This window comes from Macaca thibetana, chromosome 9 (genome assembly GCF_024542745.1).
Source record: "Macaca thibetana thibetana isolate TM-01 chromosome 9, ASM2454274v1, whole genome shotgun sequence".
Taxonomy (NCBI): Eukaryota; Metazoa; Chordata; class Mammalia; order Primates; family Cercopithecidae; genus Macaca; species Macaca thibetana.
The window spans coordinates 62,657,249-62,684,547 of record NC_065586.1 but is presented as its reverse complement, the minus strand read 5'-3'; the positions used below and the strand labels follow the sequence as shown (position 1 = coordinate 62,684,547).

The window sequence follows — 27,299 nt, the reverse complement described above, 5'->3', positions numbered from 1 at the left end:
AATTTATATAAATTTTTTCCATATAAATATCCATTCAACCCAGTACCATTACTTAAAACATTGTCCTTATCTCTGCAGTACCATCTTTATCAAAATTCAAGTATCCATATATGTGTGGGCCTGTCTCTGGACTTTCCATCTACCATTGTGCCAACATTATATTCTCTTAATTACTGTAGCTTTAAATACATCTTGATGTCTATATAAGTGGTATAAGACTTCCAGCTTCGTTTTTTAAGATTGTCTTGGATATTCTAGTTCCTTTGTCTTTCCATGCAAATTTTAGAATAATCTTATTGACATCTACAACTTTTTGTTTAGATTTTTATAGGAATCAGGTTAAACTTCTGTATCTATTTGGGGAGAACGGATGTCTTTACCATGTTGAGTCTTCCAGTCCATGAACATGGTATGTCTTTCCATTTATTTAAATCTTCTTTGATTAATTTAATCAGCATTTCATAGTTTTCAGCATAAAAGCCCTGGACACGTTTTGTTAGATTTTCACCTATTTCAGTTTTTTTTTTTTTTTTAAAGGAACTGTAAATAGTATGACATTTTAAATTTTGGTGTCCATTCTATATACTAGTAGCATATACTATATACATATACTATATACTAGTATATAGAAACACTATTAATTTTTGTATGTTAGTTTGTATCCTTCAACCTTGCTGAACTCTCTTATTAGTTTCTGGAGATGTGTTATAGATTCCCTGGAATTTTCTGCATAGATAATAATATCATATCATCTGCAAATAGGGACAGTTTTCTTTCTTTCTTTCCCATATATATGCCTTTTCTTCTCTTCTCTTGTTTTACTACACTGCCTAGAACTTCCAATACTAAGTTGAATAACAGTGGTGAGAATACACATCCTTGCCTTGTTCCTAATCTTAGGAAATAAGCACAGAGTCTTTAACCATTAAATATAATGTCAGCTGTAGGTTTTTTATATACACTCTTTATCAGGTTAAAAAAGTCCCTCTCTATTCTTATTTTTCTGAGCATTTTTGTCATAAATGGGTGTTGAATTTTATCAAATGCTTTTTTTCTGCATCAACTAATATGATCATGTGATTTTTCTTCTTTTGCTTGTCAGTACATTTATTTTTCAAATATTGAACTAGCCTTGAATCCCTGGAATAAGCCCCACTTGCTCATGGTGTATAATTCTTTTTATATATTGCTGGATTCTACTTGAAAATATTTTGTTAAGGATTATTGCACCTATATTTATGATGAATATTTATCTGTAGTTTCCTTTTTGTACTGTCTTTCTCTGGTTTGTGTATCATCAGGGTAACACTAATTTCATAAAATGAATTGGGAAGTGTTACCGCTTTTTCCATTTTCTGGAAGAGATCGTGTAAAATTGATGTTAATTCTTCTTTAAATATTTGCTGGATTTCTCCAGTGAAACTACCTGGGCCTGGAGATTTATTTTTTGGATGTTTTAAAATTGAAAATTTAATTTTCTTAACAGTTATGGGACTATTCAAGAGATCTATTTCAAAATGGGTGATTATAATAGTTTGTTTTTCAAGGAGTTGGCCAATTTCTCTTATGTTGTAAAATTTATTTGTGTAGAGTTGTTTTGTAATATTCTCATATTATCCTTTTGATATCTGTAGAATATGTAGTGACACCTTTATTTCATTACTGATACTATTAATTTGTGATTTCTTTCTCTCTCTCTTTTTGCCAGTGTTGTTAGATAGAAGTTTGCCAATTTTATTGATGTTTTCAAAGAACCAGCTCTTTGTTTTATTGATATTTTTCCTATTTTTTTCTGTTTTCAATTTCATGAATTTCTGCTCTTATCTTCATTATTTCATTGTGCTGCTTGTTTTGAATTTATTTTGCACTGTTTTTTACAGGTTTGTGAGGGGGATGCTTAGATTCTTGGTTGGACACTTTTCTCTCTCTTTTTTTTAGCGGGGGGATGGAGTCTTGCTCTGTCACCCAGGCTGGAGTGCAGTGGTGCAATCTCGGCTCACTGCAACCTCTGCTTCCCAGGTTCAAACAATTCTCTGCTTCAGCCTCCCGAGTAGCTGGGATTACAGGTGCCTGCCACCATGTCCAGCTATTTTTTTTTTGTACTTTTAGTAAAGACGGGGTTTAACCATCTTGGCCAGGCTGATCTTGAACTCCTGACCTCATGATCCACCCGCCTTGGCCTCCCAAAGTGCTGGGATTACAAACATAAGCCATCGCGTCCGGCCTCCTCTTTTCTAATATATGCATTTAGTGCTATAAATGTTCCTCCCAGCATACTTTAGCAGTCACCCACAAATCTGATGTGCTATGTCTTCATTTTCATTCAATTATTATGTATTTTAAAAATTTCCCTTGAAACTTCGTCTTTGACCAACATGAATTTTTTTAAGCAGCGTGTTATTAATTTCCAAATGTTTGCAGATTTCCCTGTTATCTTTTTCATTTATTTATTTTTTAAAATGTGACAGGGTCTCACTCTGTCACCCAGGCTGTAGTTAAGTGGTGGAATTACAGCTAACTGCAGCCTTGACCTCCCAGGCTCAAGTGATCCTCCCACCTCAGCTTCCCAAGTAGCTGGGACTACAGGTGTACATCACCATGCTTGGCTAATTTTTGTATTTTTTGTAGAGATGGGGTCTTGCCCTGTTGCCCAGGCTGGTCTTGAATTCCTGAGCTCAAGTGATCCACCCACCTTGGCCTCCCGAAGTGCTGGGATTATAGACATGAACCACCATGCCCACCCTCCTGTTATCTTTGCGCTATTGTTTTCAACATTGATTCAATTATGCTTGGGGAAGGTACTCTATATTATTTTAATTATTTAAAAGTGTTGAGGTTTGTTTTGTAGCTCAGGATGTGGTCTATGTCGGTGTACATTCTATGGGTACTATAAAAGAATGTGTATTCTGCTGTTATTGGGTGAAGGGTTCTATAAATGTTAAAGTCTATTGGTTAAAATTGTTGTTGAGTTCTTGTATATTCTTGCTAATTTTTTGTCTAGTTCTATAAATTGTTGAGAGAGGGTTATTGAAGCTTCCAACTATAATTGTGAATTTGTCTATTTCTCTTTTCAGTTCTGTCAGTTTCTTCACACATTTTATGACTCTGCTCTTCGGTGCACATACATTTAGGATTGCTAGATCTTCTTGAGAGACTGGTGCTTTTATTATTATATAATATCCTCTGTGTCTCTGTCATTTTCTTTGCTCTGAAGTCCACTTTATCTGATATTAATTTAGCCACTCCCTTCCTTTCATTAATGATTGCATGATTTATCTTTTTTCATCGTTTTACATTCAATGTTCCTGTGTCATCATATTTGAAATGAGTTTCTTACAGACTGTGTAGAGTTGTATCAAGTTTTAAAATCCACTCTACCAATTTATGTTCTTTTTTTGCTTTTTCCTGTCTCACTGTGGGTTTCTTGGACATTCTATTAAGAATTCCATTTTGATTTATTTACAATGTTTTCGAGTGTATTTCTGTATGGTTTTTTAGTGGCTGCTGTAGGTATTTTATTTTATATATATATATAAAAAATGTATCACAGTCTACTGGTATCCTTGTTTTACCAGTTCATGTGATGTATACAAGCTCACTTCTCTTATGTTCTTTTATCTCCCTTTGTTGATAATTGTTTTAAATATTTCCTTTACATACATTTAGAGCCATATCAAGTAGTATTGTAAGTTTTGCTTCAACTGTCAAACACAATTTAGAAATCTGAAGAGAAAGAAAGTCCATTGTATTTACCCATATTTTTACTTACTGGGCTCTTCCTTCCTTATGTTCCAGACTGTCTTCTATTATTGTTTCCTTTCTGTTTAGAGAACTTCCTCTAATCATTTTTTTACAGCAGATTTGTGCTGGGTGAGGTGTCAGAGCCCCTGCATCAGGAAGTGGTTGACTTATGGGCTGTTAAGAAGAATTTACCGACAGCAGTATTGATTTGAAAAAGGCAAGTTTGATTACAAAGAAAGAACGCTGCAGAGGAGTGCAGTGGGGCACCTCAGCAAGAGAGGACTGAGCACACCAAGGTGGATTTTCCTTATGAGCATTTATGGACCTTAAGGTGGGAGCTTAAGGGTCATTTGGACCATATTAGCCATGTAGGTCATGATAAATGATTACATGTGTTGACATTTTGGTGCCCTAATGTCAGCAAGGGTTGTACAATGAGTTTTGGCATGGCATTCTGGAGATGTATAGAATTTCTATTTACTTACAATTTTTTTTTTGAAAGAGACCTGGAACCAGATGACAACTTTAGGTACTAGGGAAGTTTAATTATCTCTAAATTTCCTAGATTATGAGTTTGCCTCTGAATAGACTGTTTGATGCTCACTGGGTGGTTTTCACTTCTTTCATTATACTTCTAAATTCCTCAAATAAAGAGTTTTTTTTTTGTCTCTGGGGCCCGCTCGAGGCTCACCAGGCGACTTTTGCTTTCCTCATTTTTCCCCTGACAAATATTTTGGTCAAATCTTTGACCCTCTATATTCCCCCATGCTCGTGTCTACCTGCTGCCTACTGGGGTCTCAAGAAAGGGAAAATGCCACAGTGAAAAGGGGCATTGAGTCCATCTGGCTAACCCTTACTGAAAGGGAGCATTGAAGGTATAGGTTGTATTTTTCCTTTCCTTGCTCTCTGTCGTGAAGGGAATGAAGGAAATGAAGGGTCATGAAAAACTCATTCATGAAGAGGTGGGGAAGATCAGATACCATCAGGAGGCCGGGGTTGGGATTACATAGTCATCTGTAGGTGAAACTGTTGTCATCTGAAAGATATAAAGTTAATGAGATATAAGTTAAACTCAAAAAGTTTAACTTAAAAAGTCAGGGACAAAATTTTAAAAGAAGAATGACAAGGAATAAAGGTCCCAGGAATGGGAGAAGCCAAGTGATTTTTGGAAGCCAATCAGTAGAGGTTTTGGCCCAGTCTTGGTTACTTTGGGAAAGTGTGTGTAGCCATTTGGCTTGTTTGAAAATTTCTTGGACCTTAGTTTCCACTTTTCCAGATGCATTAATGTAGGTGTAGCAGGTTTTCTCGATGACAGCACGGACTCCTCCTTGTTCAGCTAGGGGGTAATCTAGAGCTTGTCTATTATTAAACCCATTCCTGCCAGTGAGTGTAAAGACTTTTCTAGTGCTGATAGACTTGTGTCAGTTTCTGCTAAGGCTATTTCAAGGGAGGTGGTAAGTTCCCATATTGAGATTTCATGGTAAGTAAAAGGGTGAGAGTTGCAATAGCTCCCACAATTCTGGTCACACTAAGTCCTAGGGCCCTTTTTCTTCTAGAATGGAATTCTGAATTGGAAGTTATGTTCAAGACACTGATTTGGGTATGAGCTATTGTTGCCAGAGTACAATCACCAAAATGAAGAGAATTATTAAGATGGGATAGGGCTGAAGTTTGAAACGGGCTTAAATAATTATTAGTAGTGCTGCAAAGTCGTGGGAGCCCACGTGGGGCAGGTAACATATTTTTGAGGCTTCTTGGGCTAAGAGGGCCACTGTTGCTAATGCTCTTAGGCTGGGTTGAGGGGGAATGACCTTTCTGGGATACTAGGTCTAAAGTTTTCAAAAAATATGCTATAGGGCACTTAAAGGGCCCTAGATCTTGGGCTAAGACTCCCAAAGCTATTCCCCTTCATTCGTGTACATACAAAAATAAAGGCCTAGTCAGATCTGCTAGGGCTAAGGCTGGGACTAAGATTAAAACCCGTTTTTAAGTGTTTAGAGCATGCTTCATAACATTAGTCTAGGACAGAGGTTGCTCCTCAGTTCCCTTGAGGGATTCACATAAAGGTTTTGCTATTAATCCAAAGGAAGGAATCCATATTCTGTAAAACCTGGCCATACCGAAGCTGTTGTTTAGTTCCTGGAGTTGTTACGTTTAAGATAAGATTTTTATAAATGCTTGAGATGCTCTTTGTACTGAAGGTTAAAATAAGACCCGAAATTGAACCCTTTGTGTGGATATTCGTACCTTAGAAGGAGATACTCTGTAGTCACAGTCAGCAAGTTTATTTAGTACTAATATTGTATTTTGGTCTAAAACAGCCTTGTTAGGACTAGGATTAGCAGGTCATCCACATACTGGAGTAGATTGCTATCTGGGAGAAACTGCAGGGTAGACAGGGTTTTAGCTAGGGCCTATCCAAAATGGTGGGGCTATCTCTGAATCCCTGGGACAGAATTGTCTAAGTTAACTTTGAGCTAGTTGAGTATCTGAGTCTTGCTATTCAAAAGCAAACAAAAATTGGCTGTCTGGGTATACAGGAATGCAGAAAAAGGCATCCTTAAGATCAAGTACAGTAAACCAAGCTGTGATGGAGAGAATTTGTCCAAAAAGAGTGTAAGGGTTTGGGGCAATAGGATGAATAGGAATAACAGCTTCATTAACAATTCTAAGGTCCTGTACTAGTCAGTAGGAGCCATTTTTTTTTTTTAAGTACAATTTCCATTTTAGTTTTCTCCGGAGAATAGTCTGTCTTCAGTCTTTAAGGACTCAGCTCCTTACATGGGATTTGGTGGGGGTCATGGGGCACCACCTACAGGTCTAAATCAGGGTGAGGGTGTTGGGTCCTTGCAGCCTTCACGAGATTGATTTCGGACTACTTTGCTGTGAATTGCACAACTCACACAGTAACGCTGCTTCACATACTGCTTGGAAAGCACATAGGCATTGAAGACGCTCGCTTCAGAAATGTCCCCGACTGCTGCGGGCTCCACTATGTTTCAAATGACAGATTTCTCAATAGCCTTGTCCTTGGGCACGCATCAGGCACAGTTCATGCAGCGAATAGGCTGCATGTGGCTGTGGCACTTTTTGGCGAGACTGTTGTTCCTTTTCTTTATCATCTTGGAGGCACGGACTGGAGAGAGGACATCTGGTTTCTTTACAGCTAAAATGGGAGTGTTGCAAGGTGAGTTGCATGGGTGCAATAATCCATGGGTTGAAAATTTTGTTACTAGGGGCTGTAACCCTTTTTGTGCTTCTAGTTTCAAGGGGTATTGGGGGGTTCTGGGGGAACTTATTGGGATTTTTAAGCTGAATGATGATGAGGGCAGCTGATATTGAATGACCAGGAATAAAAATATTCTAAACCTCAAATGGCACTTGTTTTAGAATGTGAGGTCCTATAGACTACAGTGGTTCTTTTGGTGAAGTGTGAGTTAATACAGCTGCTAGAAGATGAGGTCTTAGCTGTAAACTGCTTGTAACTTTGTAAGTCGCAATCTAATAATGAAATGGGATGGCTTGGCAGGACTAAAAAGAAGTAGGTGGGTAAAGGAATAGCCTTCCATTTTACACTGGTTTGTGTACTTTGGTGTGTTTTTGTAGTGGCTGGTAATGCTTTTCCTTTCCACATTTAGTGCTTTCTTCAGGAGCTCTTGCAAGGCAGGTCTGGTGGTAATGAATTCCCTCAGCATTTGCTTGTCTGAAAAGGATCTTATTTCTGCTTTGCTTAGGAAGCTTAGTTTGGCTGGATATGAAATTCTGGGTTAGAATTTCTTTTCTTTAAGAATGTTGAGTTTTGGCCTCAATCTCTTCTGGCTGGTAGGGTTTCTGTTGAGAGATCCACCGTTAGTCTGACAGTTTTCCCTTGGTGGGTGACCTGGCCTTTCTCTCTGGCTGCCCTTAACATTTTTTCTTTCATTTCAACCTTGGAGAATCTGATAATTATGTGTCTTGGGGGTGATCTCCTCATGGAGTATATTTCTGGAGTTCTCCGCATTTCCTGAATTTGAATGTTGGTCTCTCTTGCTAGGTTGGGGAAGTTCCCCTGGATGATATCCTGAATCATGTTTTCCAAATTTGTTCCATTCTCCCTGTCTCTTTCAGATACCCCAATCATAGATTTGGTCTCTTTACAAAATCCCATATTTCTTGGAGATTTTATTCATTTCTTTTCATTCTTTTTTTCTTTATTTTTCTCTGCCTGTGTTATTTCAGAAAGATAATCTTCAAGTTCTGAGAATCTTTCCTCTGCTTGGTCTATTCTGCTAGTAATACTTGTGATTGCATTGTGGAGTTCTTGTAGTGTGTTTTTCAGCTCTATTAGGTCAGTTATGTTCCTTTCTAAACTGGCTATTTTGGCTATCACCTCCTTCATTGTTTTATCATGATTCTTATCATTATTTACCCAAATAATGGGTTACAACATGCTCTTTTAGCTCTTGGTTCTTAGTATTACATACTCCTTTAGCTCAGTGAAGTTCCTTTTTATCCATGCTGAAGCCTACTTTTGTCATTTCAGCCATCTCAGCCTCAGCCCAGTTCTGAGCCCTTGATGGAGAGCTGCTGTGGTCACATGGAGGGGCACTCTGGCTTTTTGAGTTTTCAGTCTTTTGGCTTTGATTCTTTCTCATCTTTGTGGGCGTATCTACCTTTGATCTTTGAGGTTGGTGACCTTTGGACAGGGTTTTTATGAAGTCTTTTTTTTATGTTGTTGTTGTTTTCTGCTTGTTTGTTTTTCTTTTAACAGTCAGGCCACTCTACTGTAGGACAGTCAGGCCACTCTACTGTAGGACTACTGTAGTTTGCTGGGAGATCTGCTCCAGACCCTCGTCGCCTTGGTTTTTCCTGTACCTGTAGGTATCACCAGTGAAAACTGCAAAGCTGCAAAGCAGCAAAGATGGCAGTCTGCCCCTCCTCTGGAAGCTCCATCTCAAGGGGTTACTGACCTGTTGCTGGCCTAAATGCACCTGTAGAAGGAGACTAGAGACCCCAGTTGGGAGGTCTCACCCAGTCAGGAGGAAGCAGTCTGGGCTGGGCATAGTGGCTCACCTATAAACCCAGCACTCTGGGAGGCCAAGACGGGCAGATCACCTGAGGTCAGGAGTTTGAGAATAGCCTGGCCAACGTGGTGAAACCGTGCCTCTACTAAAAATACAAAAATTAGCCAGGCGAGGTGGCCTATGCCTGTAATCCCAGCTACTCAGGAGGCTGAGGCAAGAGAATCACTTGAATCTGAGAGGCAGAGGTTGCAGTGAGCTGAGATCGTGCCACTGCACCCCAGCCTGGATGGCAGAGTGAGACTCTGTCTCAAAAAAAAAAAAAAAAAAGTATCAGTTGCTTTTTGCTGGTTGCTTTTTGAAAGAGCAGCTATGCTCTGTGGGGGATCCCTTCAGCCCCCGATCGATTTGGGCTCTCCAAGGCCCACAGGCTGGACTGGTTGAGACACTGGAACAGCCAGGGTTGCAGCCTGCCCTGCCCCCTGGGCACTCCATCCCAGGGAGAAATTAGAACTCTGTCAGCCACACAACACAGGCAGGGGTGGCCAGAGGCCCCCGTTGGGAGGTCCTGCCCAGTACGGAGAGATGAATTGGAGTCCTGCTTAAACAAGCCGTCTGGTCACACCTTGCCAAAATAGCCTTGTCATGCTGGAGAACGGCCTCTGCCCCTGTCAGTTTGGACTCTCCAAAGCCCATGGGCTGCAATGGCTGACTTGTCTAAACAACCAAGGTGGCAGCCCACCCGTCCCCCTGGGCACTCTGTCTCATGGAGAAATCAGAGCTCTGTCTGTAGAATACGTGTGGGTGGGGGTGGCTGGAGGCCTTGGCTGGGAGGTCCCACACAGTGATGAGGAATGGATCAGGGTCCCACTTACAGAAGCAGTCTGGCTATGTTCTGACAAAGCCGCTGTGCTGCACTAGGGGGACCCTTCCTCGTCTAGACTATTTGGACCCTCCAAAGTGCACAGGCTGGAACGGCTGAATCAACCAAACAGCAAAGATGGTGATGCACCCCTCCCCCAGGGAGCTCCAGCCTGTCTCACGTATGCTGGACCTTATTGCCAGTGGCAGGCTAAAATACCTTGTGAGGTGCCATGGAAGTGGGTCCTGCAGACCCGTGTGGCTTGACTCCCTGAATTCAATCCCCTTCCTAGGGGCATGTATGGACCCCCTAATGATACAGGAGTTAAAAAGAAATTACTTAGGCAGATAGTGAGGGCACGGAAGTCCTCGGTAACATTTTCCATTAAATGAAAGGCAGCCCCAAATCATTTATCTTCTGAACAAAAAGCAGCCTCTAAAATCAAGCTGCAGACATAGATGCCGGCGGCGATTGTGCTAATCATGTTCAAAATGGTGGCTCCATCTTCCCTTCTCTTTGCCAATCACGTACACAGTAAGGAGCAGAAAAGATGGCGCTGGCCAAGGGGAAAGTCCATTTGCATAAGATTGGGGTGGAGTGGACAGTCTTCCCCATGCGCTATGGAAACATCACACCTGATCAAACCAATCCGTGGGCCCCACGTAAATCAGACACTGCCTCCTCAAGCCTGCTTATGAAATCCCGCACACTCCATCACCAACTTGTCTTTCCTTTTGGAAGCTCCTGTCTCTCACTCTCTCTAGAGAGACAGCTGTTCTCCTTTCTCTTTCTTTTGCCTATTAAACCTCTGCTCCTAAACTCCTTGTGTGTGTCCATGTCCTAAATTTTCTTGCCACAAGATGATGAACTCTGGGTTTTACCCCAGACAGTTAAGTCACTTCACTGCCTTGCCTGAATTGCAGATACCTTTGTTGGGGATCCGGGGGCTGGAGTACCTAAAATTCCTGGGTCTCTCTGTGTGCCTGAGCAGCTGCTCTGCCAAGACTACACAGGTCTGTGTGTTGGACCTCAGGCCCTGGTGGCGTGGACTCATGAGGGGAGAATCACGGTTTCTCAGGGTTGCACAGTCGCTCACCACTTCCCTTGGCTGGGGGCGGGGTCCCTTGGCTCCGCGTTGCTCTTGAGTGGGTCCTCGCCCCACCCTGCTTTTCTTCATTCTCTGCGGGTAGAATTGTTTCCCTGATCAGTTCCAATGTACGACCTGGATATTTCAGTTGAAGGTGCTATATTCACTTGCTCCTTTCGTTCCTCTCCCTGAGTGCCCCAGACGGCAACTGCTTCAAATCGGCCATCTTGGCGAAGGTTCCACATGAACTCAAATCGTCCACAAATCTCCATTTGCCACCACACAGGAGGCAAAATATTTTGGGGATTTTCTGAAGACTCTGTACTACTGGCATATGTGACTCCTGTGCGAGTATGTGAGGGGGATAATGTATCTGGATATGGAGGGACTGACTGGGGGATGGAGCAGATGGAGAGGGTGTAGATGAAGTAGGAATAGGCTGAGAAGAAAGTGACAGGCAAAAGGAAGGATCATCTAAGACATCAGAATTGGAGAGAGAGAAAGTTCCTTGGAAGCAAACGTGACAATTTTTAATGGAATTCTGGGTTTGGGAATAAAGCCAAAAAGACCTAAGGGACCTCCGAATCCTTTCCGGGGTTCTGGCAAAATGAGTCTAGTTGTAAAATAATATTCCAATCCAGGGTCCCATTAAGAGGACAATTTAAATTATTGGGGAGTTTATATTGAAACCTTACAAAAGAAAATCATATACTTCTTTTTGAGAGTTTGTGGGTCAAAAAGGTACCGCTTTTTAAGAATGCAAGCCAAGGGCGAATCAGATGCAATGGAAGAATGAATTGAATACATGTTGGGTTTTGATAAGCACTACAAGATCTCTGAGGCATCCCTGAGGGATTTGGACCTCCCTTTTCCCTTTGGCTCACTCTATTCGGGGGTGTCTTACCACAAATAGAGGGCCTGCCCTTGCCTGGATGACCAGTCCAGGCATGCCCTTGTTTGAGTCGTCAGCTTGAACCTAATGTGAAGCAGAACTCGCTTGTAACTTGGGATGTGGTGCCTGTGATGAAATTGAATCCAAAATGGGGTCCACAACCAGTAGACCGTGTCTGTGCAGAGTTGAGATTGCTGCTGCTTGTTTCAAGGCATGGTTTAGAATGCTAAAGTGAAAGTGGACTTGCCATCCTAGCAGGCAGTAGTGAATTCACTCTTTTGTCTTGGACTTCAGGTAACACCCAGGAGTGCCCTCAGCCAGAAACCCTCAGTTGCCAATGAGTACTCAAGCTGTTTCACTGTCAATCTGAAAATAGAAAAGAACCCTGGGCCAGGCGCGGTGGCTCATGCCTGGAATCCCAGCACTTTGGGAGGCCGAGGCAGGCAGATCACCTGAGGTCAGGAGTTTGAGACCAGTCTGGCTAACATGGCAAAATCCTGTCTCTACTAAAAATAAAAAAAATTAGCCGGGCGTGGTGGTGTACACCTGTAATCCCAGCTACTGGGAAGGCCGAGGCAGGAGAATCACTTGAACCCAGGAGGCAGAGGCTGCAGTGAACTGAGATTGCACCATTGCACTCCAGCTTGGGCAACAAGAGTGAAATTCCCTCTCAAAGAAAAAAAAAGAAAAGAAAAGAAAAGAGGCCAGTTTTTTCTCCTAAGGGCAGCGACAGACAGATATCCCTTCTCTAGGGCTTCAGAATCCCACTGAAGAGTGACCTCAGCCAAGGACCTTCAGTTCCTAAGAGTAAAGAAGCAGACTATTAGGCCAGGTACAGTGGCTCATGCCCGTAATCCCAACACTTGGGAAGCCAAGGTGGATGGTTCACATGAGGCTAGGAGTTCGAGACCAGCCTGGTCAACATGGCAAAACCCTGTCGCCACAAAAAACAAGATAACAAAAATGAACCAGTCCATCGAGGGAAGAAGGGAGAAAAAAAGAAGGGAGAAATCCCAGTAAAGTCCCCAATGGGTCACCAAGATGCTGGGCGAGGTGTCAGAGCCCTGACATCAGAAAGTAATCAACTCATGGGTTGGTAAGAAGAATTTACTAACAACAGTATAGGTTTGAAAAGGAAATTTTTATTAGAAAGAATGCTGCAGAAGAGTGCAGCAGGGTGCCTCTGCCAGAGAAGACTGAGCACACCCCGGTGGATTTTCCTGAGGGGTATATATGGACCTTAAGACGGGAGCTCAAGGATAATTTGGGTCATATTAGCCATGTGGGTCATGGTAAATGATTACATTTGTCAACATTTTGGTGCCTTGATGTCATCAAGGGTTGCACAGTGAGTTTCGGCATGGCATTTGGCGATGTATAGAAATTCCAGTTACTTATGAGTTCTTTTTTTTTTTTTTTGAAAGAGGCCTGAAAACAGAGGCCAACTTTAGATACTAGGGTAGTTTACTTCTAAATTCTCCAGAAAAGGAGTTTTGCCTACTGATGGCCTGTTTGATGCTCACCAGGTGATCTTTGATTTCCTCATATAGGATTCTGGGTTGACAGTTTTTTACTTTCATCATCTGAAAAATATTCTTACCAACCCCTGTGATTTCTGGTGAGAAAACTGCTGTCATTCTACTTGTTTTTTCTCCTATACATAAGGAGTTATTCTCTGGCTGCTTTCAAGATTTTTTTTTTCTTTGTTTTTAGTTTTTAGAAGTTTAATAATTATGTGTGTTGTGACATGGATTTCTTTAGGTTTATTCTGTTTGGTTTGCTCATCTTCTTGAATCTGTAGATTTATGTCTCTTCCCCAATTTGGGAGCTTTTCAGCCATTATGTCAAGTACTTTTGCAGTCCCGTCCTTTTCCTGTTATTCTTCTAGGACTTTGATGACACAAATGTTAGATCTTTTGCTATAGTTCCACAGGTCCCTGAGGTTCTGTTTTTGCATTGTTCTAGTTTGTTTTGGTTTTGGTCTAGTGTTTCTTTTTTTTTCAGATTGGTTAATTTCTATCTCCCAGTTCACTGATTCTTTCCTCTGCCTCCTCCATTTTGCTGTTGAGCCCATCCATTGACTTTTTATTTCAGTGATTGTATTTTGCAGTTCTAAAATCTCCATTTTGTTCTTTATATCTTCCGTGTCTTTGCTGAGGCCTCCTATTTTTTTCATTTGTTTTAATTGTATTCCTAAGTTCTTATTGAAGCAATTTTGAAAAAATCATGGCTGCTCTAAAATTTTTGTCAGATAATTATAATATCTCTGTCATTTCAGTGTTGGCATGTATTGTGTTTTTCTAGGAATTTTTTCCATATCATCTACATTTTCAAATTTATTGCATAAAGACCATATCTTTGTTTCTAGGAACTATAGTGACATCTTCTTTTTCATTTTTGATACTGGACTGAATTTGTTCTCTCTCTCTCTCTCTCTCTCTCTCTCTCATCCCTTTCTCTCTTTTTTCTTTATCAATCCTGCCAGGGGTTATTACTTTTAGTAGTTATTTTTAGCAAACCAATTTTTCATTTTGTTGATCCTCTTCATTGTTACCTTCTACTTTCTCTAGGCTTAGTTTACTATTGTTTTTATAATTTCTTGAGATAGACATTTAAATCATTTACTTTCCTTCTTTTCAAATACATTACATGTTTAAGGGTATCCCACAAGCTTGTCAAGTTTATAGGAGACCAATGCTACATTAGTATAGCTTTTTTTTTTTTTTTTCAGACAGAGTCTTGCTCTGTTGCCCAGGCTGGAGTGCAGTGGTACGATCTCGACTCACTGCAACCTCTGTCTCCCGGGTTCAAGCAATTCTTCCGCCTCAGCCTCCTGAGTAGCTGGGACTACAGGCATATGCCACCACGCCCAGCTGATTTTTTGTATTTTTTTAGCAGATATGGAGTTTCACTGTGTTAGCCAGGATGGTCTCGATCTCCTGACCTCATGATCCACCTGCCTTGGTCTCCCAAAGTGCTGGGATTACAGGCGTGAGCCACCATGCCTGGCCAGTGTAGCTTTAATTTGCATTTCTTTACTGAGTGAGGTTGAATTTTCATGTGTTTAAATGCTATTTGTATACATTTTTGTGACCTCTGTTCATTTTTCTGTTGGTTTGTTAGTTCGTATATGGATAGATGGATTTATGTATTAGAGAGATTATCACTTTGTAGTATGAGTAATTAAAATACTTTTTTTTCTAGTTTGTTGTTTTCCTTTTGACTTTGCCTATGCAGTGAACTCTCTTGCTAAACTGCTACTCTGCTGAGGACTTACTCACCTGCCTTTGGAGGTCAGAGAGGGTAGCTCATTTAAACCCACTCTGCTTTGGCGGGATCTCATTAAACCTCATGAAAGATTCCACAGAACAGAGGCCAGAAGCCTGAGCTCCAGACATACTCAGGCCTGCCATTCTCTATGTGATCTTAAACCAAATTTTGATAACTCCTGACATCAGTTTCCTCATTTACAGAAATAATAATTATTCTAACTTTATGTAGCTGTTTGATGATTAAATAAGATAATGCATATAAGGTCATCTAGCACAGAGTGTGATCCACAGTAAAGGTTTGATGCATGGTATTTGCTTTTTAATTATTAGTGTTTACCAAGATCAAGCTAATGTTTTGTGAATGGCTGCTATTTTATCCTGATGCCACTCCCCATCAGTGTACAAGAGAAAATTCTGTGACCACAGGCCGTTGGCTCACCTGTTATATCTGGTTTGCTTTGTGCATGGAGTTCTGGATTGCAGCCAGTACCATTGAGTGCTTTGATGAAGGTTGGCTGCTCTGAGAGTTTGAGTTTTTGCCAGGCTCTTTGGGTACATCTACCATAGCATCCTTTGTGCCTTTATTGTCCTGAGCTCTGCATGATTAGCCTTCTGATGGTCTTTCAGAAAAGAGAAAAGGAAAGAATGGAGGCGTGGTTAAAGACCCCACATGGCTCACTCACCTGTTTCCCCTGGGATGATCAAAGTTACCTAGTTACCTGTCATCTGACCAGGACTCACAGCTCTGGAGCTGACAGGTATAGACTGGTCTAAGCCAGCATTCAGGAAGGCCACTCAACTGGAACAGCAGGCATCAGAGTAGAAAGAATAAGCCTGAGCTCTCCAGAACATCCAAGGTCATAGAACAAAATGGCCTTAGGGGAACAAAACTGGGTCCCTGTACCTAGTTATCCTCCTGTACTGTCTCTTAGAACCCAATAATGCTTACAATTTTATATATCTCTTCTGCAAGTCTGTAAGTTTCAAGAGGTCAGAGACCACATTTGTCTTGTTCACTACCAAGAATAGGGCCTTGATCTATGTGGTGGTTACCTGGGTATGTTTGCTTTGTGTTAATTCATCAGGCTCTTGGCACAGTGCCTGATGCCCGGTATTCACTGAATGGATGAGTACATGAGTCATAGAGTCTCAGGTATTCATTCAGATCATTCATCTACTACATGCTTGAATCCTTGCCTCATTCCTACCAAGAGTTTGCTAGCATTTATCATTTAAACACCTCTAATGACAACAAGCTCTCTACTGCTCAAGGCTGCCTGTTCATTTTCTGTTTAGGTCTCTTGCCTAGAAAGTTCTTCTTAATATTGAACTGAAATATGCCTCCTTGAGGCTTCTGGTTAGTATTCTTGTTCTATCCTTTATGGCCACACAAATCAAGTCTGGGTCTTCTTCACCATGACAACTCTTCAGACATTTGTGGTTAGTTCTCACACCCACTTCTTCTCTAGATAACCACAAAATCATTGAATATACACACATTTGTTGAATGTCTGTAACATGGAACAGATTAGAGAACATACAGGTGAAAAGATATAATATCATCGTCTAGTGGTTACTGGTCTTGAGGGAGCCAGAGAAATTAAGACTTAATGTGCTAAGTGTTAGGGAAATGGAGACACAGGAAAAGAGAATTCGAGCCTACCTAGGGGTCTTAGGGAAGGTTACAAAGTAGACCAAGAAGAGAAGGATGTTCCAAGAAAAGGGAATAGCACATGCAAAAGTCTGGAGCTATAAAAGCCCAGGGCATGTTATGGGAACTCCAAGTTGTTCTAGATGGCTAGGGAGACCAGAAGACCCAGATTGTTAGAACAGATCAATTTATGCTTGCTGTCCCAGAAAACTTAATAGTATGTCCTTAGTTTCAAAATGATCCCAGATAGTCACTGTAAGTATGGTTGGGACATAAAGTCTGAGAGTGAGGTGGAAATGGGAGACATGAAGATGGAGAGAAGCAGTGGCTGATCATAGGGGTCGTTGTGGCCAAGTTCAAGAAAGGCATTCAGTTAACTGGGCTTCTTATGGTGTCTTTCCCTTCAAGATTATCTTCTCCAGATATGATCTAATTCACAGATAGATCAATACAGTCATTGACAGATGATTATTGCCGTGGATTGCCATTTACGGAGCAATTACCAGGTAAGTGGTTTCTATGTAGGCTGGGGTGAGGCCCAGGTAACCTCTGCTGACTTAGTTATGCTTGTCTTGTAAATGATTCTCTGCCAATAGGCCTTGGGTTTTGACTTGTTTTTACTCTTGTGAGGTCATGTCCTGAGACAACATTGGGCAATTCCCAAAGGGCCTTCTGTTCCCAACTAGAAACTTTGTAAGCCTTCCCTGGAGGGGGACAGCGGAGGTCAGGAGATGGCTTCTAGCCATAAACAGTTTGTTTTAAAGGACTTGTATGATGTGTGTATTGAAGGGATTCACATAAATATTCAAATGAAATGAGTTGAATTTGTTCTAAGATGATGCAGTAGCTAGGAATATTGAGTTAGGTGTTTGGATGGGCAGCCAGGGCACATGGTTTAAACATTTGACACACTTGAATTAAATGGATAGTGGATAGTAAGAGTGGGCATTTGAAATATGTCTGAGTGAGTGGCTTCCTCTGCAGCACTCCTGCAACAGCTCTCCCTAAGTGGCAGGTATGGGTTTATATCCTAAAACTGAGTATAGCAGTGCCCTCAAGCAGACCCACAAGGACTAGCTTGAGGCTGCTTTGTCTCCCAGAAAGCCAGTTGGCAGCAGCTATCGGAGGGCTCTGCAGGCTTCCAAGTCCCCACCACTGCCCCAACACTTGGGTGCTCAGGGGGAACATGAGGCCACTGAGAATGGTCATGTCACCCTGCCCTTCCCATTCCTCCATTGCCAACCTACTGAGATTTGGGGCTAGCATGAGAATCTATTCGTGTTAGCTTGCTAATCAGGCTGTTCTAAACAAAGTGCCACAAACTGGGTGGCCTGCATAACAGAAATGGATTGTCTCCCATCTCTGGAAGATAGAAGTGTGAGATCAAGGTGTTGGCAGGGCTGGTTCCTTCTGAGAGCTATGAGGAAAAACACGTTTCATGGCCCTCCCTTAGCTACTGGTGGTTTGCTGGCAACCTTTGATGGTCTTTGGCTTATAAAGTTATCACTCTGATTGCTACCTTCATTTTCACATGGTGTTCCCCCTCTATGCATGTCTGTCCAAATTGCCCTGTTTTATAAGGACACCAGTCATATTAGGCTAGGGGTGCCCCCTATTGCTACCTTCATTTTCACATGGTGTTCCCCCTCTATGCATGTCTGTCCAAATTGCCCCATTTTATAAGGACACCAGTCATATTAGGCTAGGGGTGCACCCTATTCCAGTAGTACTCAATCTTAACTCATTACATCTGCCATGACCCTATTTTCAAGTAAGGCCATATTCTGAGGTACTGGGATTGAGGACTTCACCACATGGATCGTTGGGGGACACAGTTCAACCCATAGCATTTGGGATAAATTGAAATAGCATCAGCATGAACACAGTCACTCTACTGGTTACTTCTGCCAACCAACCTTCAAGTCAGAAAGAATCCTGTGGTTAAGGGAAAGGTTCTCCAATCCAGTTGCAACAAGTTAAAGGTATAGCCCACTAGATATGGGTTAGTTTGCCCTGAGCTCTGAATATGACTTCTTCCCTGGGAATCTTGGCTTGAGGGCACATGTGGGAGCCTGCTTGCCAGGCACAGGGTAGCCTATGGCTTTGGGAGTTTTGTTTTAATCTGCCCTGTCACTTTCCAAAGGTCCATCTTCTAAGCTTATGCCATTGTTCTATCCTAGAACCAACTATTTTCATTCTTTGCTGCGTACCTTGTCTGCCCGTATGAATTCTCTCCTAGCCATTCTCCATACCACACAGAGGGATTGTTCTAAAACACAAATGTGATATTGTCAGTCCCTTGACTGACAAGACTTCAATGGCTGTTGTTCTTTGGATGGAGATCAAAACACTTTCCGACAGGACCCGGAGGTCTCAGACAGGAGGCTTGCCATCTGCATTTGCACTTATTTAAAAAACAATTGAATTGGTGACATTCTGTTTCTTAATCTGGGTGGTGCTGAACAATGGTGTTCACTCTGTCAATATTCGTCTAGCTCTACACTTTGATTTGTGGATGTGTCTGTGCATACAGTATATTCCAATTTTTAAAAATCTTCAAAACAACTGAATGAGTTGCCCAAAGTTCTGGGAGTTCCTTGGTGGTATTATACTTTATGATCTTTTAGATCTCTTGACCGTCACCATTCAACTAGAGATTTTTTTCCCCCTTTCTATCCTGGGAGGAAAAAGATGGAATTAACAAACAGAGGTGATTCAGTGAGTTACACTGTGTCACAAGGTCACAAGATAAATTATGCACATTGCGACAAGAAAACCGCATGGTCCTATAAAATTATGTGCTCTTTTTGTCCAGAAATTATGCTGGCTTGCTATTTCCTGTTGTTAACTAAGAATAAAGAGGGACCTGCCTGTTGCCCCTGCCTGCAGTGCCTGGAGGAGAGACAGAAGTCATGACTGGCCTCCTTTCTGCCCCAGGGACTGCATTATTCCCCTCTGAAGCAACAGTCCTCCTGCTAGAGCTTGGGCAAGGAGAGGGGCTGCAGGCAACCCCTGTGTCTGCCCCAAGAAAATGGGAGTTCTGAGCAACTTGGGCATATGGAAAAAGGAGCACTCTCCACAGATGGCTGAAAAGCATTGTTGGTAACATCTGAAGCTTGAATCTAGGGGTCAATGACAAGCCCTTTAAGTTGGCTCTGTCTCTTGGAGTGCTGAACTGTTCCCACTGTTTAACATAAAGAACCAAAGTAGCCCTTGCAAAGAGAGTGGGAATAATCTCTGACTCTGGCAGGCTCTTAGGACATCATAATTTTAAAATTGAGAGAATTTAAAAAAATCTAGATTTCTGTCTTTCCTTGGAAAATTGAGATGTTGAACTACCCCACTATTCTATTTAAAATTGCCAGGGGTGGTGGCTCATGATGGTTATCCCAGCACTTCGGGAGGCTGAGGTGGGTAGATCACCCAAGGTCAGGAATTCAAGACCAGCCTGGCCAACATGGTAAAACCCCGTCTCTATTAAAAATACAAAACTTAGCTGGGTGTGGTGACGTGCATCTCTAATCCCAGTTACTTGGGAGCCTAAGGCAGGAGAATTGCTTGAACCTGGGAGGTGGAAGTTGCAGTGAGCCAAGATGGCGCCACTGCACTTCAGCCTGGGTGACAGAACGAGACTCCATCTCAAAAATAAATAAATAAATACAATTGCAGTATCCATGACATCTTGTCCCAAGCCCCATACTTTGTGCTTCCCTAACATTGCTTTGCTTCCTCTCTTTCCATAGCCCCAAGCATCTCCTAACTTACCATACAGTTTACTTATTTATTATGTTTATTGGTCTGTCTCCTTCTGCTGGAATGTAAGTTGCATGAGGGCAGGGCTCTTTGTTTTGCTCAATGATCCATCTCAGGCCTTGAATATTGCAACCTGGCATTGAATAGTTGAATGTATGTATGTTGAATGAATGTAGCCTGAAGCCTACATTCCCAATTTGTAGCAGTCACATTACCTGCCTGGGCCCCTGAAGGCATGTGTATTTGCTATGCCTGCCCCTACTGACCTGCATGCCAGCTTTTCCCTTCTGTCCCCCTTAGGCTTGTTTCTCTGGCCACACTGGCCTGGCCTCTCCTACCCCACCACTGGCCCACTGCACTTGCTCAGCCAGAACGCTCTTCCTGCCCCTCTCTGCCTGGCTAGCTCCTGCTCCTGCTGTGTTCTCAGCTCAAGCTGTCCTTGATCCCTTTGCCTAGGTCACTACCCCAAGCATAGAGAAGATTCTGCCCTTAGTCACTGACTAGAGAAAATTCCTCTCATTCAGTTTTAAGACATAAAAAGCTCTTCATCCCTTGTGAATTAGTGTGCCCCCACCGGGCTACCCTGACCTCTGAGCTTAGGATACAGGTGCTGCCTACGCCCCTCTGAGTCAACCCTGGAAACCAGTTCTACAGGGCCAGGCAAGGAACAACTCTGGGCCAAGGGCTGAAATTACCCCACTGGTCCTCTGTCTACCTAGGACTTATATAATGCTTGGCCTCTTCATCATGTTCTATCTGTGTCAATACTCAGGAGGGTGGTGAGAGGGCCTGGCCCCCCAGGGCATTCTGGCAACATGGTCATCCTTCACAGCAGGGCCAGGACAAACACTCCCCAACCAAGTAACCACATGACAGAGGGCCCTTCCTGGGCACCTGGAGGCAGACAGATGGAGTTACCAAACAGGGGATTCTGGGAAGGGTAACCCCAGTGGGCCAAAGAGAACTCTAGACTGACAGAGGTGAGGAACAGCTTCCCCTCTCTACTCAATTTTGAGATTAGGAAATTGAAGCCCAGAGAGAGTTAATGGTGCATCCAAAGCCCCACAGCACAGTGTCCCAACAGCCCCACAAGAACCCACAAGCTTCACTACGTTTTCTGGGTCTGGGCTTCTGGGGCTGGAATGTCAGGAGTTCTAGGTTCTGCCCCCATTAGCTGCAAGACCAAGGCTTAGAAAGAGACGAGAATGGATAGCATGTTGCAGCTCTTATCCAGGCATATACAAAATACAGATGACTGGGCCTCACACCTCATTCACTCCATCTGCAGGAGAGCCCTGACATGTGGATTTTGAAAGGCTCCTTGGAGATGCTGACAATCCATGCTAGATGGGCACCTGGATGATGCTTAAGTCCCTTCTAGCTTGACAAGCCCTCAGCCATAGATATTAAAATGAGGCTTGTGCTGGAGTGTATCCCTGTCATCAGTCTACAAGAGAAGCTCTCACTGGGGCAGCTGAACTCCCTAGGGAGCATCCTGGAAATTAAAAAAAAAACCTTTTGGTTGTCATAATGATGAGGCCGGTGCCTCTGGCATTCAGTGAGGAGAATAATGCGGTCCCTGGGGCAGAAATGAGGCCCATTATGACTTCTCTCTCTCCTCCAGGCGCTTCAGGCAGGGGCAACAGGCAGGTCCCTCTTTATTCTTAGTGAGGGATGCATCCCATCACAATGAAGAATTGTCCTGAGTCCTGTACATCTTTGGAATGCACTGTCAGAATATTCATAGAGGGGAAAAGCTAGTTCATAGTCACATGAGCCATAATCAACTTCTCTTTACATGTATGTTTAAAAAAAAAAAAAAAAAAAAAAAAACACCCAGGTGCAGTGGCTCATGCCTGTAATCCCGAGGCAGGTGGATCATCTAAGGTCAGGAGTTCGAGACCAGCCTGGCCAACATGGTGAAACCTTGTCTCTACTAGAAATACAAAAATTAGCCGGGTGTGGTGGTGGGCACCTGTAATCCCAGCTACTCGGGAGGCTGAGGCAAGAGAATCCCTTGAACCGGGGAGATGAAGGTTGCAGTGAGCCAAGATTGTGCCACTGCCCTCCAGCCTGGGCGACAGAGTGAGACTGTGTCTCAAACAACAACAACAACAACAACAAAACCCCCAAAAAAACCCACCTACCTGGTGGTTTTATTATACAACCTACTTGGAGTACAACTACCATGTTGAGAGCTGTGTGTAAATTGTCCTGCATTTTGTCTGGAATGTTATCAACCTTAATCCACAGTTTTGTAAAATCCCATCATCCATGGCAATGCCGCTCACATAGTAATTGAGTCACTAAGACACTACCTCTATACTGGTCTGTGTCTGCAGCTTTCCTATCCATGATGATTGTATCTAGTTCTGTGAATATCCTAATTGAGTCCTTATTTCAAAATGTCAAATATAAAGAAAACAGTGACAGCACTATTCAATTAAATATTGCCTTCCCATAATGCAAGCATATCCATTGTAAGTCCATGCCTCTGCCAACTTCATGTATTATTTTATTATCATGACATTCCCTTTTAAAGTTATAGTGCTATATTGATTTCTAGACAGTAAAGGAGAGTTACAAAGCAATATTTGTTATAAACAGGGGTGTTGGATCTGGTTGGTTTAGGACTTACTGATCTACAAGCAATAAAACCTGCAGGAAAACAGTAGATCTGTAGCTCTCAGAAAAGCCTTACAAAGGCCTAGCATGCCCTAGAGAGGGCAAGGGGCATGTTGGAAGGACTAATCAACTTGTTAGGATCAGGTTCTGATGGGGATAGAAATCAACCTACAGCAACAAGGTGAGAGGGCTGGGCTGGGCTTAGTCAGTCACAGGCTCAGATTGGAATCTTATCTGGGCACACCCTGGATGTATGTGGAGGGTGTTAGACCAATAATTCTTGGCCGGGTACGGTGGCTCACACCTGTAATCCCAGTACATTGGGAGGCTAAGGTGGGAGAATTACTTGAGTCCAGGAACAGCCTGGGCAACATAGTGAGGCATTGTCTTTATAAATTAATAATAATAATAATAGTAATAATTATGGAGCGCTTATGGTGGATCAGGCCCCATATGTGATGGGCACACACATACATCTCTTACAATTGCCACAGCAATTTACAAAGGAGGAAGCCCAGGTTTGGACAGTTAAAACAACTTGATTCCTGGGTAGAGACCTGTCTCCCTGCCTTCAATCTACTGTTTTCCTGTAGGCCACACAATGATTTCTGGGTAGAGACCTGTCTCCCTGCCTTCAAAGCTATTTTGTCAAAGGAAGTTTATATTTATTTGGTGTTTGAGAAACAGCTGCTCTCAGTTTTTGATGTTTTGCTAGGAGTGATTGTGCAGCCTGGATAGCAACAATGGTGGGTGTATTAGTCTGTTTCACACTGCTATTAAGAACTTCCTTGAGACTGGGTCATTTATAAAGGAAAGAGGTTTAACTGACAGTTCCACATGGCTGGGGAGGCCTCAGGAAACTTACAATCATGGCGGATGGTGAAGGAGAAGCAAGCACCTTCTTCACAAGGCCACAGCAGAGAGAAGAACGAAGGAAGAACTTTCAAACACTCATAAAACCATCAGATCTCATGAGAACTCACCCAGTGCCATGAGAACAACCATGATTCAATCACCCTCCCTCCCTCAACACGTGGGAATTACAATTTGAGATGAGATTTGGGTGGGGACACAGAGCCAAACCCTATCAGTGGGCTTCTTTAGGAAAGATGAGGTTTCTTTGGGAAATAACTCTTGGCTCTCTGAGGGCTTGGCCACTCTGACTTTGATCAAACTGGCAACTGGGGCACATACCTGGGTGAGGCCAGGGGGCCCATGATAACTTGGTGACTTGCTGCCCCTTGCTCACTCCAGTTGGCAATGTTGGGGCATTTGGTCCCTGCTGTGGCTGCTCCCATGTCTGTCTGGCCCTTGGCCTCTCCTCCCCTGGTAGCCAGTTCTGCTGTGATCAGCCCAGCCCGATCTCCAGCCCAGCTGGAGCTATGTGCTGGTTTCCTGCCTCTTCTTGAGCATTCTGGGCTCCAGGAACTGTTTGTTGGTTTCCTGTGGGCCATTCCTTTCCAGGACAGACCCAGAGGCTGCAACCCTCCTAAGACCTGCCCACACCCCTGTCCTGAGGTGAGCTTCTCAAGAAGGTCCCCGGCTGAGCAAGGGGTGTCAGGAACAAGATTGGAGGCAGGAGAGTGTGTGCGCCTGCTTTATAGAGTGGGAGTGTGTGCTCATGCATGATGGGGAGGCTGTCACTAACTTGGCCAGGGATGGCTGCCATTTTAAGCAGAACCAGATTTGCTGGCATGAATTGTTTAAATGATGGTAGACACAAGCGCTGCAGGGAGATCCTCCCAGCCTAAATTAAAGAAGTCAACAGAGGGAAAAAATCCCGGGCCATCTTGCTCCACACCTCCCTCCCCTGTCCCAAGCCTTCTGTCATCTGTGGGAATTTCAGTGCCTCACTGACACCTGAATAACAATCTTTTGTCATCCTGGAAGGCACCATTATGGTACCAAAGGACAACTGGGGAGCATTGGTTCCCTCCCCAGCCCCACAGAAACTTGTTCTTCATCAGCCTCCTTAAGCCATCCCAGACAACCCACATGCTTAATACAACTATCATGCCTTCTATCTGGGCAAAGTGCCATGTGTCTGTAGACACAGCTACTCGGGAGGCTAAGACAGGAAGATCGCTCGAGCCCAGGCATTTGAGGCTGTAGTGAGCTATGATCACGGCTGTGAATAGCCACTACACTCCAGCCTGGGCAACATATTGAGACCTGGTTTCTAAATAAGCAAACAAAAATTGTGCTTTCTCTGCAAACGGAGTGTCTAGGGAAGTACTTCTTACTTTCTTGTGGATTAAGATCATCTGGGGACCTTGTTAAGCTGTAGATTCTGATTCAGGAGGTCTGGAGTGGGGCCCCAAGAACATGCATTTATAAAAAGCTCTCAGGTAAAGCCAGTGTCGCTCTCAGGGAAACCACACTTTCAGAATGGAAGCTCCAGACAGCCCTCCTCTGCCTCTGACCAGCCAGCTAAGTGCCTCCTAATGTCATTCTGCTGTCAGAGAGAGTGTGGGGTAGGAGAGCAGGGTGGTCTGAAGTCTCTCTCTCTCTCTATCTGTCTCTCTCTCTATCTGTCTCTCTCACACACACACACACACACACACACACACACACACACACAGCTGCATGGGCTCACAGAGTTGCAAACCCAGACCCATGTTCTAGGCTGGGCTCTGCCAGGAACTGCCAGGAGTCACATCTTTCTCTGGACCTCAGTTTCTTCATGTGTATTCTCTGGGGTGGAGCTGGCGAATAGTTGAAGATCCCTCTAGCTCTACCATTTTTTGATACTAATTAACCAACAAGCATATTTGAGGTTCTCCCTACAAAGCCTGAAGCCTTGACTTCCCATCCAAACTCCCATGCAAACTCCACCCCATCATGGCTGTGTGTCTTTGGGAGGATCATTTCCTTCTTTGGTCTTGGTGTCCTTGTTTACAAGTTGAGGGATGATAAGAGTCACCTGATCTGGGCAAGTCAGGCCATAAATAAGGCTTGTATGTAAAGGTGCCTAGCATAGTTCTTGGCAGAGTAAGGATCCATTCAATATGATTGAATCGGTTTGTGCATCTGGGAAGAATAAGCAGACTGCATACTGTGTATTAGGGTGTAGGGAGGAATCAGATGTGACCCTGCCCTCTAGTCATCTGGGTACACAGATTCTAGATTAAAGGATGTGGGGGTGGTAACTAACAAGGAGACGGAGATGAGGTGTGCAGTTCCTGGGGGATCTGATGAAGAATTAAAGCAGAAGGGTAGGAGATGGAGAATGGGAAGGCATGCCTGAAACCCTAAAGCAACTCTTGATGAGTAGGCAATGGCAGGAGGCCCCAGAACATTTTCTGACCCTTAAACACTGAGAATGCATGTCTGCTGGGGAACAGTAGTGAGAGGGGTAAGGGCATGGGGGTGTTCATGCCTGAGTCGGGGGCTCCGGATGGTAGAGACGTCTGGGAGTTCTGACGGAATGGGGGTGAGGAGGCCTAAAGATAACCTGTTCATAGTCTTTCAGGGCCTTAACCATTCTGGCGGGGGAATTGGGAAGTGCTGTTGGGGTACGCAGAGGAGGGCAGCTGTGATAGTACATTTCATCCCGAAAGCACTACATGATGATAATGACAGTAGTGATGATGATGCCCTAATTTTAGTGTCATGGCAACATTTTCCAAGGGGATGGAATTGGGTACCCTCATTAGTGTCATTTTTGTCTGAGAGATTTCAAGAGTCTATCTAGGTGTCATTTTAAGATCTATTGGAAAAAAAAGTCTTGAATGCAGGTCACTGGCCAGTTGGTTCCATGTAACTGCACTGCCTTCTGCTTCCGCTAAAGCCATGTTATGACAACGTGGACAACTCATGGGAAACCTATTTGAGACTTAGTTTTTTCTTTTTCTTTTTGGAGCTGGGAGTCTCACTGTGTTGCTCAGGCTGAGCTAGAACTGCTGGGCTCAGACAACCCTCTCGCCTCAGCGTTCCAAAGTGCTGGGATTACCGAGGTAAGCCACTGCACCCAGCTGAGACTTAGTTTTTTTCATCTGGAAATGAAGGTGACCTTTGTGATCCCAGTGGCCCCTTGCACTTGTGTATAAGGAGATTCCCAGCACTGCTCATGAAAGTAGTGATGGCAGAGTAGCCTCTGGGGCGCGGGGGGAGGGGGGGCGTGGTGGAGGGGAGGATGAGGATGGGATTTCCATTAAATGAGTTTCCATGTTGCTTTTCTTCAGGCACCACTGACCTCGATGGAAAAATGAAGTCCCCGGCCCAGGAAAGAGACCCAACTCTGTGGCTGTTTTGGATTAGTTTGTACAATGCCCTGCAGCCTTACTTTCTCAGGAGGCTCCAAGTGACCAAATGTGACCAGGAAGTTTTTTGTTAAAGGCAGTCTGGAAGAGAAGTTGTGACCGTCGGCATCCCACAGCCGCCCCAGGACGGCCTGGTTGAGACATTCACTGGAGG

At 43.4% G+C, this 27,299-nt stretch overlaps 1 long non-coding RNA gene and 1 pseudogene across 1 annotated transcript; one reads left to right on the top strand and one right to left on the bottom strand.

The window, feature by feature from the left end:
- Positions 1-310: 310 nt before the first annotated feature.
- Positions 311-27,279, top strand: LOC126962546 (uncharacterized). The gene is made up of 5 exons (XR_007728718.1): positions 311-409; positions 3,857-4,072; positions 16,914-17,011; positions 26,746-26,839; positions 27,068-27,279. It is a non-coding gene; the product is annotated as an uncharacterized LOC126962546 (long non-coding RNA).
- On the bottom strand, positions 6,428-6,957 carry LOC126962540 (putative 40S ribosomal protein S26-like 1; annotated as a pseudogene).
- Positions 27,280-27,299: the final 20 nt, after the last annotated feature.